This window comes from Neovison vison, chromosome 4 (genome assembly GCF_020171115.1).
Source record: "Neovison vison isolate M4711 chromosome 4, ASM_NN_V1, whole genome shotgun sequence".
NCBI classification, from domain to species: Eukaryota; Metazoa; Chordata; class Mammalia; order Carnivora; family Mustelidae; genus Neogale; species Neogale vison.
Genome location: NC_058094.1, coordinates 161,566,931 through 161,578,489, shown reverse-complemented (window position 1 = coordinate 161,578,489; position 11,559 = coordinate 161,566,931). Strand labels below are relative to the sequence as shown.

The following is an 11,559-nucleotide window of genomic DNA, read 5'->3' as shown; positions in this document are numbered from 1 at the left end:
TTTAATAAACAACACTGACTTTCTCGAGTGCTAGTTTATGTGTAGAAGTAGAATGAACGAAGTTTTGAAATTTAATGGGTTTGAAATATGTTTCAGTTCATTGCTTACATCACTTCTGCGATTTGAAGCATTTTTAGTTATTTTTATGTAGTAGAATGAATTGCATTTTTAATAGTATCTCATATGGTTGCCTGAGGTAACACATTCTCACACTGAATTATAATTCAGTGAGAAAATACATTATTTTTTCCTAAAATCAAACACCAGCATTCTGGATGGAATTAAGATTTAAGGCCTGAAATCTAAAAATCATTATTTGGCTGATATTCAACAGTTTCTACTGGGTGGTAGTTGAGATATGATTATAACTATTAACAGAAAAAAAATTAACTTTCCTCTATGTACACATTCTCACTTTTGTTATGTTAACTTTATACCTTTGGGTTATTAGATATCAGGTATTATATTTCCACATAATAATATCAACAGATCTTTTATACCTCTCAGTCTAAACACTTCTAACTTGTTTCAAGTACAAGGAATGGAAAGAAATGCTCCACTCTCCCACTGCAGATAGTTATCCTGCAGAAGAATGAAGTGGACCAAATGTGAATCTTAAAAGGCATTTTAAAATTTTAATCACAACAGTGAATTAACTAGCCATAGTAATTACTGAATTGAACCTATATATTATATGATAATACTCAGACATTCCCTAAATTTAATTCAGGAGCAGAGGACAAAAGAGCACTCACAGTGTACTCTCAGAAATGCAATGAAAATAAAAATAAAGTTGCTTTTTGATTATTATACAATAAATTCTACTTCATATACACAGTGGTTGCACATATAAATGATCAAAGAAGGCTGGGGCTCAGGTTTTGGATAGCAAAAATCACCTAGTGTTCTTACTCACAAGCTTTATCAAGTACAAAACAGATATGAGAAGAGCATCAACACAGACACCCTGAGTGATCATGTCCTCCCTACCCTCCTTTCGTTCCTCATGAGGATGCACCCAGGTTGGTCCATGCCCTGCTCAAATCTATGCCAGGTCTATGCCCTGCTCAAGAAGAGGAATATTCTTAGTCTAAGGGGACCAAAAGGGAGAGGTACACTACACTTTAAGCTTCATTCCTGAAAAGGTCACGCTGATACCCATGTGATTACAATTCTATGTAGGACAATAATTCTGTTATTCATCAAAATCATGGCGCTCAAGCTTTCCACATTGCAAGTCCTGAAATCTTGCTGAACATTCTAAATGCAAAAATATCTCTTAATTGCAAATGCTGGAAGTTAAACACATTAGACAAAGAAATGCTACCTGCTGTCACAAATAACTCCAAACTATGAAATAGCTCAAACACGACAGAAGTTTAGTTTTTACATAACTTCCAAAACTGGTGTTCCTGATTGGTAGGTAGCTCTTGCTCGTGTGGTGATTCTGGGCTCTGGGCTTGTTCCATTTTGTGGCTTTATCTCCAGCCCATGGCTTCCAAGACTTCTGTGTTTATTTCATCAAGCTGGCAAATAGGGAAAGAGCATGGAGGAGTTTTTATGAGCCAGCCCTGAAAATCCATCACTTTTGTTTCCAGATTCTACTGGGTAGCATTAAGTCATGTGGCTACCTGCAACCTTAGTGAATAGCACAGAGAAAGAGGAAATGAGTTCTGTGGACAGCTGGCTAGCTTCAACCACAATTACACACTTCTTTCTCTGTGCCTATTGAGTCCAGGTGTTTTCTATTTACCTGTACTTAGGGGCTTTCCACGAACAAAGTTGGCCATGGCCTGCCAGACAACAAAGTTAAGATATTCATTCAACTTTATGTAATTAGTTCCCCATGGCTTTTGATGTCAAGGACTAATAATATCTAATTCTTCTTGAAGAAATTGTTACATTTAAGGAAGAAATAGAAAGGGCACTAATTTTGGAGAACTAATGTAGCAGCTTAATATTTGCTCATTAGAGTCCATCATTGCCAACAGATTTTGTTCTTTGAAATAATTTTCATAATTACTTGACTAAATTCCTCCATGAAAATAAATGGTGACAATTAACTCAAATTTTGCTTTAGGATGTAGATAATTAGTGAGTCTGTGTTTTCCAAATGTCTCTGTCAAGAGGGCAGAGATGAGAATTCCAAATTCTCTTCCTTGCAAAAGGGCAGCACTGAACTATACACAGAGCTGATGCTCGAATTATGAAATCTGAATGGCACCTGGACACTCAATTTCCATGTGATTTTAGAACAGTCACTTCACTGTTCTATATAACAGGATGCCACTTACAAAATACCTCTTCAGGTATGTTCTGAGGATCATATTAGGATGATATCAATAAAAATATTTTTGGAAACATAGTTGCTATTTGAGTTCTAGATGATATTTCTTCAACTTTTTTTTTTTTTTTTTTACTTACTACTGAAGATTAGAATAAGGGACAAAAAATGATACCCTGGTTAAAGAGACCACTCACTCAGCCTCTAGCTGATCTTATTTTTATGAAGACTATTTACTTCTGGCTATCTTCTGAATGCTACTTGGCAGTGCCTTAAAATTTCCTCTGTGCTTAAAGTGTTAGGGATGGTGCCGACCTTATTTTTATGAAGACTGTTTACTTCTGGCTATCTTCTGAATGCTACTTGGCAGTGCCTTAAAATTTCCTCTGTGCTTAAAGTGTTAGGGATGGTCTCGTTGTCTCCCCTATGACTCTTCTACTGGAAATCTGGGCTTGTTTTACCATCATGAGCAGAGGTATAAGCTCTTCTGACTAACCTAAGGCTTCCTGTGAAGGTGCACAGAATCCCATGCTCCCTTTTGTGCTTTGAGAGTCACCAACAAGAATGTGAACATTTTAACTTAAACCTGGAGATACAGGCACATTCAGAAACAAGAATCATATATCTGGAGTTATTAATAACAAGTAAAACTACTTCATGCCTTATGGAGTAGAGCTCTATCTCTGGGGAGGAGAATTTAATGATTTTCCTTCTGAGAATCACTTTTCTATTGATCTCTTTACATAAACATTTACACACACACACACACACACACACTTTTTGCCTTGGGGAAAAATCAGATCAGAGAAACAAAATGTTTAATGTACTAACACTTGAAAAATGAATTAAAAATATTAGAGTGCAACAACTCCTTTTTATGGTTCACAAAATCCCCAATATCCTTAAGAGTATCCATAGTTAATACTTTTAAAAATCCTTGAGTTTACACTGTTATATTAGTTAGGTGAAATTTAAATAACTCTACTAACAAGATTGAAATATTTTTTTGCTTTTTTAAAAAAAATTTAATTTTCTCAAGGAATTAATAACTGGTTTGTCTCAGGAATGTTGAAACTATTCACAGCATTATTGTGAAAGGAACTGCAAAGCCAATAAATAAATAATACGATAAGAGGAATATTTTGCGTCGATTTTGCTTTTGGCTTTTCCTTCTTAATACTTGCATTACTCTCAACTGGGATAAAACCCTTGCCCCAGCTTCTAGAACTCTTTCAGCAGCCAGTTCCTGGAAACCTACTGTGTGCTAGACACTCTGTGGGTTACCACATACATAATACCAAAGTCATCTGTAAGGACCATTCTAACCTGAAGCTTAAATTCTTCCTACAATGCTCTCAGGGCAGAATCAATCCTTGACAGTGTTTAATATGAGAAAAGAAAGAATACGTCCAAAAGTGAAAAAAAAATATGATGATGCCAAAACTAGTCCCCAGATTTTTCCTAAAAAAAAAAAGAAAAGAAAAGAAAAAGAGAAAGGAAGGGAGGGAGGGAGAATGGATTCAGAATCTGAAAAAAACAAACAAACAAACAAAAAAAAAACACTGCCCTGAGAACTATGTCCTTTATCCGCTGATATTTTTGAAACCAGTATTATTAACCATCAACATCATTGTCTAAATAGCTTTCATAAAAGTTAATAGTTTAGAAATAATAGCTGACAGTTAAATGTCACAATGTGAATTATAGAACCAGTGTAGACTTCTGGATATTTTCTTTCTCAAGCAAACCGCACCTTTCCCGTTGAAAGGAAAAGAAAAAAGATATAATCCAATGGATACATTTTTTCCCTTTAGGCAAAATGTCTCATAAATTGAGGTTCATTGAAATGTATACCTAGATTTTGGTGTCTTCATGAACTATAAAGGCCTAAGATTATTGCCTCCAAAAGGAAAAGGAAATTAATTAATTCTAACCTTTTTAGCTGTGACTTCAATTTTCTGTGATTTCTAATTTCATTATGGAGGATTATATTGAAAATCATCCCAATATCCATTACACATTTCAATATCCATAAATTATGCTATTTCTAACTTCAGGTCAGTTGCTAATGTGTTTATCTTCTCCTTCTTGATACCTCTAATCAGTTGCCTTACCAGACTTATCAGCAATACTAACAATGAGTCAAGGTCATGTATTATCAGTCTCTGTCCCTGTAATCCAGTTCTGAGTGAGACAAGAAATCTTTAGGACACCAGAACAAACTGCCTTCCTCTCAGTAACTCTTGCTTTGCTTCTCATATTGGCTGTCCCCTGGAGCTTAGTAGAATGGATTCAGCCTTCTGTATGGGAGAGTGATCGAGTTATAGCACCTGTCACTTATTATTCAGGAGGTTATCTATCTAGCTACAGTATTTCCCCATTTTTCTCACAATCCCATGTACTTCCCGTCAAAACTGGGCCCTTGGCCAGGCAGGAGATTATTCCTATATGCAAGAGGACACTTTCAAAATCAAGGCTATGCAAGCTGCAATCTTCACACCAGGCAGTGCTCTGTGAAATTGCATGAGAGCATCTTCCAGTGTTGATCACTGGGCTCTACTATTATCCCCTAAGACCTGCATGTTTTCCAGTATTTGTACTGTCTCACATGATGGGCAGGGCTGTAACTAATATTAGATATAGCTTGCAGGTATCGCCCACTTTTTTTAAATTAAATTTATTTATCTTCAGCATAACAGTATTCATTATTTTTTCACCACACCCAGTGCTCCATGCAATCTGTGCCCTCTATAATACCCACCACCACCTGGTACCCCGACCTCCCACCCACCCCACTGCCACTTCAAACCCCTCAGATTGTTTTTCCAGAGTCCATAGTCTCTCATGGTTCACCTCCCCTTCCAATTCTCCCAACTCCCTTCTCCTAACTCCCCATGTCCTCCATGTTACTTGTTATGCTCCACAAATAAGTGAAACCATATGATAATTGACTCTCTCTGCTTGACTTATTTCACTCAGCATAATCTCTTTGAGTCCCATCCATGTTGCTACAAAAGTTCGGTATTCATCCTTTCTGATGGAGGCATAATACTCCATAGTGTATATGGACCACATTTTCCTTATCCATTCGTCCATTGAAGGGCATCTTGGTTCTTTCCATAGTTTGGCAACTGTGGCCATTGCTGCTATAAACATTGGAGTACAGATGGCCCTTCTTTTCACGACATCTGTATCTTTGGGGTAAATACCCAGTAGTGCAATGGCAGGGTCATAAGGAAGTTCTATTTTTAATTTCTTGAGGAATCTCCACACTGTTCTCCAAAGTGGCTGCCCCAAACTTGCATTCCCACCAACAGTGTAAGAGGGTTCCCCTTTCTCCACAGCCCCCCCAACACATGTTGTTTCCTGTCTTGTTAATTTTGGCCATTCTAACTGGTATACGGTGATATCTCAATGTGGTTTTAATTTAAATCTCCCTGAGGGCTAGTGATGGTGAATATTTTTTCATGTGTCTGACAGCCATTTGTATGTCTTCATTGGAGAAGTTTCTGTTCATATCTTCTGCCCATTTTTTGATATGCTTGCCTGTTTTGTGTGTGTTGAGTTTGAGGAGTTCATTATAGATCCTGGATATCAACCTTTTGTCTGTACTGTCATTTGCAAATATGTTCTCCCATTCCGTGGGTTGCCTCTTTGTTTTGTTGACTGTTTCCATTGCTGTGCAGAAGCTTTTGATTTTGATGAAGTCCCAAAAGTTTATTTTCGCTTTTGTTTCCTTTGCCTTTGGAGACATATCTTGAAAGAAGTTGCTGTGGCTGATATCGAAGAGATTACTCCCTGGGCTACAAGGATGGTTCAACATTCGCAAATCAATCAATGTGATAGAACAAATTAATATGAGAAGAGAGAAGAACCACATGGTCCTCTCAATTGATGCAGAAAAAGCATTTGACAAAATCTAGCATCCGTTCCTGATTAAAATGCTTCAAAGTATAGGGATAGAGGGAACATTCCTGAACTTCATCAAATCTATCTATGAAAGACCCACAGCAAATATCATCCTCAATGGGAAAAAGCTTGCAGCCTTCCTGTTGAAAGATCAGGAACAAGACAAGGATGCCCACTTTCACCACTCTTGTTCAACATAGTATTAGAAGTCCTAGAAACAGCAATCAGACAACAAAGAGAAATAAAAGGTATCCAAATTGGCAATGAAGAAGTCAATCTCTTTGCAGATAACATGATTCTTTATATGGAAAACCCAAAAGACTCCACCCCCAAACTACTAGAACTCATACAGCAATTCAGCAATGTGGCAGGATACAAAGTCAATGTGCAGAAATCAGTGGCTTTCTTATACACTAACAATGAAAATACAGAAAGGGAAATTAGAGAATCAATTCCATTTACTATAGCACCAAGAACCATAAGATACCTGGGAATAAACCTAACCAAAGAGGTAAAGGACCTGTACTTAAGGAACTACAGAACACTCATGAAGGAAATTGAAGAAGACACAAAAAGATGGAAGACCATTCCATGCTCTTGGATCAGAAGAATAAACATTGTTAAAATGTCTATACTGCCTAGAGCAATCTATACTTTTAATGCCATTCCGATCAAAATTCCACCAGTATTCTTCAAAGAGCTGGAGCAAATAATCCAGAAATTTGTATGGAATCAGAAGAGACCCCGAATCGCTAAGGAAATGTTGAAAAACAAAAATAAAACTGGGGGCATCACCTTACCTGATTTCAAGCTTTATTACAAAGCTGTGGTCACCAAGACAGCATGGTACTGGCATAAAAACAGACACATAGACCAGTGGAACAGAGTAAAGAGCCCAGATATGGACCCTCAACTCTATGGTCAATTAGTCTTCAACAAATCGGGAAAAAATATACAGTGGAAAAAAGATAGTCTCTTCAAAAAAATGGTGCTGGGAAAACTGGACAGCTATATGTAGAAGAATGAAACTCGACCATTCTCTTAAACACCGTACACAAAGATAAACTCAAAATGGATAAAAGACCTCAACGTGAGAAAGGAATCCATCAGAATCCTAGAGGAGAGCATAGGCAGTAATCTCTTCGATATCGCCCACTTTTTTAAAAAATATTTTATTTATTTATTTGAGAGAGAGCGCATGAGACTGGGGAGGGTCAAAGGGAGAAGCAGACTACCCCCCGAGCAGGGAGCCCATTGTGGGACTTGATCCTGGGACTCTAGGGTCATAACCTGAGCTGAAGGCAGGTTATTATTCAACTGCTTATTAATCACCTGAGCCACCCAAGTGCCCAGTGGCTCTTTATATGTACAGTGACTAATTTACACAGGGTTGGGTACTATTTCAGTAGGAAAAACATAAATAGTTCCAATGCCTGGGGCCCAGGGAGAAAACTTATGGTAAGGAAAGAGTCTGACACAATGAGTGGTATTCTGCGACAAGGTCTGAATATTGGAGAGGGAAGATGAAGCACCCAGGAGTGCCTGAGTGGCTCAACTGGTTGAGCATTGGACTCTTGATTTCAGCTCTGGTCATAGTGTCAGGGTCTTGGGATGGAGCCCCCTGCAAGGAGACTTGGGGTTGATGTCCAGGCTTATCAAAGAGTCTGCTTCTCTCCCTCTCCCTCTCCCTTTGTCCCCCGTCTCTCTCTAAAATAAACGAATAAATCTTTTTTTTAAAATCATCTAAACCAAGTCCTTCCCCTAGTGGAATAGCCCCCAGGGAGAAATACAATTTTAAGGTGAGAGCAGACCTTCAGGTCCAACCCTTAAACTGTGTAACACAGCAGAGAGGGGAGGTTTTTCTTTTCCTGTCTCGAAGCAGCCTAAAAATTGTCTCATCACTACCAGTTTGGGAAGCAAATGAGGCCAGCATGGAAGAGTTTACAGTAGCTGTAATTAGAGTCAAGAGGCCTCTTCTCACTCATGGGTATGTTAAAACACTCCATGGGAAGTTCTAATAATTATTACCTATAAAGAGTGGACTGTGCCAAGATGATTCATCCATCAGCTTGTCCCCCCTACCCCATTTCTACACATTCCCATTTCTGATGATCTCGTCCCCAGCCTTAGTCACCCACCCTACTGACCAAGACATTCTTGTCTCCTTGTCCTTGTCATTAGCAATTACTGGTTTCCTATAATGGTCAGTGAACTCTGTTTTATTTAGGACTTATTCCTTCACGAGTACCATTTTCACCTGCTCTAGAACTCTGCTGTTCCAGTGACTATCCCTCTCTTCTTTCCCCTCCCAATTCAGCATATACAAAATCTCCAATTAAAAAAAAAAGGGTACTCTTCTACCCTTTTAACAGTAGGTCATTGTGAGTCACTACCACATTTCTCTGCTCCTCTTTATGGTTTACATCTTTCAAAAGCAATGATGCCCATTTCCTTATATAACACTTTCTTACCCGAGTCCAGTCCTCATCACTCCACAAAACTGTTTTCTTTTCAACTTGCAAATGATTTTCACATTACCAAGCACTGAGGTTAATTTTCAGCCCTCATTTAAATTTGCCTCTGACTGTCACTTGCCATTATTGCTCGCTGCCTCCTTCTTGGAGTACCTCTGAACTGTTGTTGCAAGGCATTGTTCTTTTTGCTTCCTACTGCTTCCTATCAGTCTCCTTGTTTGATTTTTCTCCTCTTCTTGATACCTAATGTTAAGAGAACTATCTTCTATTTTCAATTGTCTTTTGTTTTCTATACTTATTCCCAGTACCCTCCTTCTTTTCCAATGGCTTTAGATATCATTTATATGCCTAACCCTCAAATTAGTATCCCCAGCCTAAACTTCTCCTTGAGTTGATTATAGAATGTCTACTGGATCAGTATATACAATGTATAACAGATACCTTAAACTTAGCAGGTGCAAATTGGTTTCTGGATTTCCTCTCCTACCTAAACTTGTTTTTTTCCTCAGAGTTCCCCATGCCATTAAATGTTACTAAACAGAACCACTGTTTGTGGGTCCTAGTTGTGTTACAAATACCAGCAGAGACAGAGGGATGTAAGTGGTGGTTGCACCCTCCAGTTTATTTATTCGTAATTGTGGCACCAGCTTCTTAACTACCCTCCAGCCATATGTCATGTTTCTAACCAATGGCTGCACCTGTGGAAGAAGACAAACACTTTCCCACAATGTGATAAGGCTAAACCCTCCTTGTTTGTAAGCAATCAATTGTATATCATGGAACCAATTCACACTGATCCTGATTTTGTTTGTCCTGTGTTCTGCCTTAAACATGTGACCAAGTGGTCAGTTACAGCCCAGATATTTAAGGAACAAGTAATTTTCTAATTTATACCAAGGAATTAAAAATGGCTCCAGGGGCATGTTCTGAACACTTTTGGTTTTTTGTTTGTCTCTCTTTTTTAATGTTTCCTTTTTAGTTCTCTCTCAACCCATTTACTGGAGTTCTGTTTTTCCATTTGAATTTTTCTACTTAGTATAAATTTCAGAGTCAGAACCTCCAGGAGTCCTAGTTCTTCTTAGCTCTAGGCTTATTCTCAGGACAAGTCAGTTTGCCACTGTATTTAACAAGGTATGTATTTATTTGTCTGCCATCTTGTTGCTTAAAGGATTTGGGAGATGTTCATCTAAAAGTCTGTGAGGACCATACTGGTCCTGAGGGCTTTTTGTGTGTATATTTTTTGTTTTGTCTACTGGCTCTGCCACGAGTATTTTAGTCTGTTCGTTCACCTGCTGTATCAAAGTAATGACAAACCCTAAACAGCAATAAACAGAAAATTAAGAGCTTGAAAAGCATCTGGAAAATATATAACACTCTAGATATACAGAGTTTAATCTTCTGATGAAACTGGAAGAGAAACAGTACCTTAGGAATTTTCCCTGTATATTTCCATTTTAATTTTTCTCTGTGAAATTGAAGAACTAATCACACTTTATATGTAAGCTAAAACGAAAACCCTGGCATATTTATGGATATTGAAGCCTAGCTAATTTTCCTTTTATTTTGCTATGTTTATTAAGCAACATGTTAAATTTAACTTAACCAACTTTATACAGCAGGTTTCTATGTAGAATTATTTCAAAATGTGAAAAAGAATAGTTTCTTTCTTCAAAGAGCTTAAACCAGAGAAAAGGATTCACATTACTAACTATAACATGTTGTATTTCTACAAAAATACTTAGTACAGGCCTAAATATTTCTCCACCTAGACTTTATGTGTCATCAAAATCTTCTAGTTCCCGATATCTTAAATTTTATTTTGTAATTCTTAAATTATTTGCAAATATTAATAGAGTACAACTTCAGAACATTGGGATGATTTTCCTATAATCAAGAACTACTATAGACTTAAAATATGTCTGTATTTGAGTTTTTGATCAAGCTGGTACCCCAAGCGGACAGGTTTTTAAAAAAAATTTTAATGCATTGATAAGCTTGCCTGGTTGCTGCCAATTTCCTAATGTCAAAGTGATAGCAATAGCCCAAAATCTGATGAATACTCAGATTGAATTATTCTCCTAGTTTAAATACAAAATTTCTCTTCCAAAATTATAATTTACAATTGAAAAATATGTCCTTATTTTACTTGGCTTTTAAGTATATTTTAAAATATGACTTTATGATGTGACACAGAAAAATTGTGGCAGACTAATTTTTTTTAAATGTTGCAGGCTAATAAGACAGCCACAACCAATCATATTAATAAATGCCAATGCTGGGTTTATACAAAATGTTGAATTCAGATGGTGTCATGGTACATTGTATATATTAATTTCCACAGTTACTACAATATAAAAAATAAGAACCACTTTCATCAAACATTGTTTTAAGCACTTCCCATGAATTAATTTCTCTAATATTGTGGTATAGGCAGAGTAATAGCCCTTCAAAAATGTCCACATCCGGGGCGCGTGGGTGGTTCAGTGGTTTAAGCCTCTGCCTTTGGCTCAGGTCATAATCTCAGGGTCCTGGGATCGAGCCCCGCATCGGGCTCTCTGCTCAGCGGGGAGCCTGCTTCCCCCTCTCTCTGCCTGCTTCTCTGCCTACTTGTGATCTCTCTCTATCAAATAAATAAATAAAAATCTTAAAAAAAAATGTCCACATCCTAAATCCCAGAACATGTGAATGTGTGACATATGACATATATAGCAAAAGGGACTTTGCAGAGGTAAATTAAGATTATGGACCTTAAATAAGAAGATTATCTTGAATTATCTGGATGGACTCAATTTTATCATAACAAGCCCTTAAAAGCAGAGAACTTTCTTTGGCTGGAGATCAGAGAGATGCAGCAGAAGCAAAAGAAATTCAAAGTATGAGAGAGACTCAATC

General features: G+C 37.4%; 1 long non-coding RNA gene across 1 annotated transcript in view; it reads right to left on the bottom strand.

Moving 5' to 3' along the window:
• Nucleotides 1-392: 392 nt before the first annotated feature.
• The window catches only part of LOC122904826, a 29,411-nt gene continuing 18,244 nt past the window's right edge, over nt 393-11,559 (bottom strand). Inside the window, exon 3 of the long non-coding RNA XR_006384266.1 lies at nt 393-1,526. This is a non-coding gene — a long non-coding RNA (uncharacterized LOC122904826). The remainder of the gene's footprint in view (nt 1,527-11,559) is intronic.